Source organism: Mus caroli, chromosome 7 (assembly GCF_900094665.2).
Source record: "Mus caroli chromosome 7, CAROLI_EIJ_v1.1, whole genome shotgun sequence".
Taxonomy (NCBI): domain Eukaryota; kingdom Metazoa; phylum Chordata; class Mammalia; order Rodentia; family Muridae; genus Mus; species Mus caroli.
In genome coordinates this window covers 98,107,089-98,114,760 of record NC_034576.1, presented here as the reverse complement: position 1 = coordinate 98,114,760, position 7,672 = coordinate 98,107,089, and positions in this window count along the sequence as shown.

Here is a 7,672-nt window from a genome sequence, read left to right as displayed (position 1 = left end):
CCCTGTTTTAATCTATTTTTCACGTTCTTTCAAAAAAAAAAAAAAAGGAGAGAGGAAGAGACAGAAAACAAGCAGTAACTACAAAATACACCAAATTCACCTCTTCCAAGCTCAAAGAACATCTCAAGACTCCCAGAACATTGTCTGAATTCTCACTAGCATTTTTTTAACGTCTCATATTTGGTCAGAATGGGGCCAAATTAACTAAATAAAGTATTCACCATTCTATAAAACAGTTTAAATATATATATTTGGAAGTAATATATTTGGAATCCAGACATTCTTGTTCTGGCCAAGCAATAGAGAGGCTCTTTCCCAAGCATGCCCAAAGATGTAAAAGTATATTAAAAATCAGATATTTTGGGGCTGGAGAGATGGCTCAGAGGTTAAGAGCACTGTCTGCTCTTCCAGAGGTCATGAGTTCAATTCCCAGCAACCACATGGTGGCTCATAACCATCTGTAATTGGATCTGATGCCCTGTTCTAGTATGTAAGCAACAGGATGCTCATATACATTAAATAAATAAATTTTTTAAAAAATAATCAGATGTTTTATTCAAGGTGAAGGAAAGAAAGCCAAAGATAGAGGCTTCACTCATTGGGCTTATATTGTACACATACCCAAGATCATACATACAGTAAGTGTTTGCTTAGAGTTCAGTTCTGGTCTAACATTTATCCATGTCATTGAACTCAGTTTGTCCCTATTTTGTACATGTACAATGTAGATTGGTCACATATATTGTATTATCTTGGCATATGATCTGTCTCATTTGGTTTCTTTAGGACTTCTTTCATGAAGGCATTTTGAACTTGTCAGGCATTGTTTGCCCATCTACTGAGATCCTTTTTTACATTTTTCCTGAAATAATTAATTAATCAATTAAAATTTATTCAATTAATAAACTAGAAGTGCCCTTCACACACAACAGATCTTAGTTTCCTAATAAGTGTCAAGAGTAAGAGTAGAGAGCAAGCTCTAAGCAGAGAAACAGTGCTGACCCGTACTTTATCAAATAGGATAGGCTAATAATCTTGACAGCAGATCAACTTGAAGATGAATTTTACAGTGAAAATGTCTTTAAGAAGGTCTGATCTTCAGTTAACAAACACTTTATTGTTGGAAAGAAAGAAAATGCCAGGGCTCAGATTATAACATGGTCATGTCCCTTCAGACATTTTAAATAAAAAAAATCTGTGTGGGTGAAATGCAGTTTAAAATTTAGCATTACAATTCAATTTATATTTTTGTGTATTTAATTAGTAGGTTGAGTATTATATCTGCAGATAAAACCCTGGACCTTGAACAAGTGAGGTAGGTACACTATTATTAGGGTTTAACTCCAGACCCATTTATTTTTCACTCCTTATCTACTTTGTTCTAACGTGAAAGAAACAAAATAATAGAATACCCCACATTCTTGTTACTTTTCTAAATATTCTCAGAGTTCTCAGATGGTTAGTGCAGTTTAAATAGACATTGAGGTTATCTCCAACTGCTGCTAGTAACAGTGAACCTAATAATTATTTCACTAATGGAATATAGTATTTTACAATAGTGTCCAGATCCATTATGTGAATGAATTTTCATCCAAGTTCATTTGGCCAGGTAAGTGTTGGGGTTTAAGTGAGTATGGCCTCCACAGGTTCATAGATTTGAATACTTGTTCCCCAGTTAGTGAAACTATTTGGAAAGGATTAGGATTATGCCCTTCCTCATTGGTGGAATTTTGCCGCTGAAAATGGACTTTGACATTTTGAATGTCCATGACATTTTCAGTTAGCTCTTTCAGCCTCTTGGTTGTGTCTCAAGACATTAGCTCTTAGCTAATACTCCAGGGATATGCCTGCCCTCTTAATGCCATACTCCTCACCTTGATGGACATGGTTATTTCAATACTCTAAAACTGTAAGCATGAAATAAAGTTGCTCTGGTCATGGTAGACACAATGACATCACAACAATTGAAAAGTAACTGTGATTTCTAGAATGTATTAAATAGTGATTAATGGAAAATGAACATTTATATATAATTATTTTTCTTCTTAAAAATAATTATGAGGGCAGTTTGATATAACAAACAAGTAATAATAGTTCTACATTCATGTCAAACAAGTCTCTATGCATTATAGATCTGTTATTCTTTTATAACAATATGTTTCAGTGTCTTTCAAACCTGATAACCACTACTTCTATATTTTACATTCTACATCAATATTTCTGTTTTAGAGTGAAGGATAAATGGGTCCTGGTGATTCAAACCAGTGCCTCTTCAACTCTAATTTAACATACTACCACTAAGATATGTTCAAAATCCACAGACCCTGTAATTTTTCCTGCTGGAGACTATATACATATAAGCACATATACATATATGTACATTTGTTTGTGTGTATTTATATTTGTTACATTTCTTTTTTTTAGGGTGTGGGGAGGGGAGTTGAAGAAGAGAAGAGAAGAGAAGAGAAGAGAAGAGAAGAGAGGAGAGGAGAGGAGAGGAGAGGAGAGGAGAGGAGNAAGAGAAGAGAAGAGAAGAGAAGAGAAGAGAAGAGAAGAGAAGAGAAGAGAAGAGAAGAGAAGAGAAGAGAAGAGGAGGAGGAAAGTAAGAGCATTTTTTTTTTTTACATTTTAAGTATATAGTAGTGGAGTATGTTTTAGAATTTTTGTAACACAAAAACAAATAGACACCCATCAGGCTGAGAGGTATGTGACATGTAATCTCTTTGCCCTTACATACTTGTATGCTTGCTCTGTTATTAACAAAGTTAGATTACTTTGATTTGTAACATTACACATTTGAGTTTGTACTAAATGTGGGCCCCTAATTGTCATTGAAAATGTCTTCACAAAGATTACATAGTACTATGAAGTTCTCCTGAAGTGAAAAGTTATTGTGTCTGCCAAAGATTGTCTATCATATAGCTGGCATTGCAATTAGAGTCAGTAGAAACTGTCAAATTTCTGGGAATAGATAATGGTGTTTTCAGCCCTAGGAGAGGTTACTGTGACCAATTTATGCATCATGAAGGACTTTTTCTCAGGAACATAACATCTATCTGTCAAAAGCTCTGGCTGCCTTGCAAAGTTAGCTGTTGTACTTTCCATAATATGTATTCCGGTTAGAGAGATCTCAAAATGTCATTCAAATGGGGGAAAACTAGTTCTTAAAAACTTAGACTCAAAATTACTTTATCAGTCTAAAATCTGGCAGAGGGTTTTTGATGACAAGAAGGTTTCTGACAAACAGAATGTTGTTACGAGGTAGCTTGTTGGTGACTAAAGGGGATTTGTTCACAAACCTTAGTAGGCTTGATGCAAAACGAAAACAAAACATTTTCTGTTCACACTACAGATTAATCTTGTTATATTGCAGAGAGGTGGGTGTCCCTGTCACTTCACGTTATATGAATCTTGTTAATTTCATTGGTAATGCTTTGCCTATAAGCACTAGTTAATTTGATGGTGCTTTGCATAATCACTGATACCTTAGAAACAAGTAAATGAAGTTTTCAATAAGAACACTAAATCCAATGCTGAAAAATGATTGAGCAGTTAGATGAGATGAAGGGAAGAGACCAGAGAAGAAGAAAGCTGTATAAGCTCAACTTTTATCTATATAGTTTGAATTAGAATGCTCTCTCTCTCCTTTTAATTCATTTATTTTTCATACAATTTAATATATTTTGATCAAGATTTTTCCCCTCCACCAACTCAGTTTTAAATTCAGCACACTTCTGTAAAAATTATATCAGCTAGCTCAGTTAAATTCACAATACTATCAATACTTAATTATTCACTAAGATCTTAAATATGGGATACATAAGCAGAAATGTAATACCATTCTGCAGAAGGTTTAGGAGAACTTCAGTACTGTCTGTGAGGACAAAGGATCTAGGAAAAGCCTAGTCCCCAAGACTTGACTTTGGAAATAAAAGGGGTAGAAAGAAGTATAGCATTTGTCACATGCTGAAGGGTAAAGGCACCCACCATTGCTCTAGAATAAGTTAAGGTGACCCTAATAGTAGTACATGTCAGTGGAGTTATTCTGTCTATACTTTGCTTTCCCTGGCTAGGCTTCCCAGAGTGAGAGCAAAAACTTATGCCAGTAAATTTTTCTAGTAGCAAATGATTTTATCGCTATATAATGCAATTTTCCCCAATTTGTTGATAACCTTTCTATGACATACAACTTGATTCAGGAATGTAAGTTAGCAGATGACAGAGCTATTATATTTAGGATTTTCCATTTGCCTGCATCTCTGGCCAAGTTCTTAGAGCAGTAGCTCATAGTCTACAGATACTTTTGTGATACCTAAAGCCATTGATGACTTCAAAGCTTTATGTTGATGTGAGCTACATCAATTGATACTTTAGGTATTAGAAACTAAAACTGAGAATTCAACAATAATTTAATATAAAACAATAAAATTTTTATGTCAATATGAAACTGTTTTTTCAACAAATAGGTAAGCTTTCTAAAATGTATTTTCTTCTGAATTCTTCTCTTTAATGTATCATTACTTTATGCATCCTTTGATTTCATAAAAAAGTTTGTTCAATGCTTATCAATTAAATTCTCATATCTGCTTTTGTTTCAGTCATTTTTAATGTGTTTTTACATTGAAGAGTTTAAAGAAAACTCATCCATACAGGTATGTTTAATTTGAAATTTTAAGATTATATATGTCATTTTTATTCATTCTCTTTATTTATTTTTAGATTTTACTTTTAGTATTGATTATTCTTTCTTAATTTATCTATTCTTCCCTCATATTATGTCTTCATTGCAGTTTCCCCTCTCTCTCCTCTTCTCATCCCCAGATCCGGTCCTCATTCATTTCTCTTCAGAAACAAACACATCTCCCAGGAAATCAACCAAACATTGCATCATAAGTTACAATAAGGCTAGGTTCATACCCTCATATCAAAGCTGGAAAAAACAACCCAGTAGGAAGGAAAGGGTCCTGAAGATAAGCAAAAGAATCCAAGACAGCCCCTGCTCCCATTGTTAGGACCCCACAAGAACATCAAATTATACAATCACAACATATATGCAGAGGACATAAGTCAGACCTATACAGGCTCCCTGACTGTCATTTCAGTATTATAAACCCTGTGAGCTTTTGTTGGTTGATTCTGTAGCCTGTGTTTTTATTGTATTCTTGACCCCTCTGACTCCTATAGTCCTTCTTCCCACTCTTCCATAGGCTTCCCTGAGCTCCACCTAAATTATTGGCTGTGGGTCTCTGTATCTTCTCCTATCAAGATTTATTGCTTTTTCAGACAGTTGATACAGCATAAAATTTGACAAGTGGTGTTCTTAAAGGTTAGTTGCACTGTGAAACCAGAAAGCATGTCAATACATTTTTTTTTTTTTGCATTACATCTGTTGCTCTATTCTATGCATTGATGAGTGTTTCATCTGTGCTGGATTTTATGTTATTTATGAGGGATTTAGAGAATCTTGATTCATTTAGTTATTCAGTAATCTGGAATGTTGATACATTTTATTGTGCAATATCCTAAAAATTAAGGGTCTGCTCATATCACCCCTGATCTCAGCACAGACATCTGTCATTGTCAGGCATGTGTCAAGCACACAATAGTAGATACAAGCTTCTTAAAACTCTAGATTTTACTTAGAGACTTGTACATCACCCTCAGCAACAAAGGTTTTTCCTTGAAGTGGCATGTTCAATTTCCTCGATTGTCAAAGATATGTTCACCCAAGAGGCAACTCTGAATAATCATAATTTTGTTTGTCTACTTTTAGTTCTAATAAAACAATGTCCACTGAACAAGTGGCTAGTTCATCTCATAACTTAAAACTCATGTCATTGCATAGTGAGCTTCTGTGACTGTGACAAGAGCATTGCATTGTATGGAGTGGCAGGTGTGTTCTCTAGGTCCAGCGTTCGATAAAAATGAGGTTTGCCTAGCTCATCAAGCAGGTTGTCATTTTATAAACTGGAAGTGATTCAAAAGAGTGCAATGGTCCCAGCCTCACTGCTCTGATTTATGTTAGCAGTCATCAGCTTTGTCTGCCACTAATTTTGAATCATTATTTCAAATGTCATCATAGCTTAAAGGGAAAGTGACTACTCAGTGCTAAAAGGAAAGTAGTCTTGACCTCATTAACTCCCTACTATGGGAATATCACAAGAATGTGACATATACTTTGATATACCCCACCATAGTATAAACATATACCATACTATGTCTTATAAATATTCCCATATTAAGTATTAAAGTAAAAGTCACAATTACATTATTTGTCTTTGCATATTTTTGACACAGGGTTACATGTATTCCAGGCTGGTTTCAAATACATTATATGATGAAAGAATTTCCTATTTTTTGCTTCTACCTTTTTAGTTCAGGGATTATAGACATGCACCAGCACATATGATTTAGGTGATGCTTGTGGGATTGAACATCCAGCTTCAGGCACATTAGGAAAGCACTCTGCCATTTGAGACACATTACTAGCAACAACTCAATTATTTTAGTGATTTAAAAAAAATAAATGGTAAAAGTATGAATCAAAAAACAACTGTGCCACATGTGTGCTCTTTAACAAATTAATTTCAAGTAAATTATTGAGAAGTACTTAAAAGATTTGATGTGAGATGTGGGTTAGTTAACAAGCTGCTACAGTCCTGAAAAAAAAATGCAGCAAAGACTATGTATAGAAACTTCATAAAACCTTAAAAATAGGAAGCAAGCCAACTCTTCCTTTCAAGAAAGGATGAAGCTGAATATTCCACAACTAATTTACAATCTGAAGAAAGTGAATTAACCATTTTTAGGTGAAGGTTTTGGAGTCAGTCCCATGGTACATGGGACCTATTGGGAAGTTCAAGGGGAATAAACAACTGAGATGCAAGGGCTAGAACCCCACATGATGGGGACGGACATATTCTCAGAAACCAGCAATAAGCCAGCAGCAGTGGTAGTGACTTCCTGGTACCTTGTAAATCCTTTTGGTGAGGAGTGCCATAAAACTCAATTCTGAATTTTCCTAATGACAGACTGCACAGTAATATGGAAAGCCTTCAATATGTGTTTGCTTCTTTTTAACAAAATTGTGTATGGGTTGAGAGGGTAATAAGAAAAGGTAACTGGTGCTGGAGAGATGGCTCTGTGGTTAACAGTACTTTACTGCTCTTCCAGGGGTCCTGAGTTCAATTTGCACAACCACATGGGGGCTCACAGCCATCTGTAATGGAAGCTGATTCCCTCTCCTGGTGTGCATGAAGAAAGAATGTTCATATACATAAAATATTAAATACAAATTAAAAAAGAAAAAATAACCAATATACTTGAACATTGCTATTTCTTAAACCTTTTCCTAAAGATGTTAATTATTAAGGTGTTATAAATTACTGAATGCTACTTAATAGAGTAAAATTATCAACTCAAACAGCATCTAATCATATTGATGAATCTTTAAACTTTTCATCACTGAGCTAAACTGTGCATCTGTGTTTACAGACTGTAGAAAATATCTATTCCTGAAGGCTTTTGAATTCTTTATACTAGAGGCAATACATTTGCAAGTTAATCATTATATACACACAAACACATACATACATTTACGTGTGAACATGTGTGTGGGTATCCTTACTAAAATATTATTTACACACACATATATATATATATATATATATAT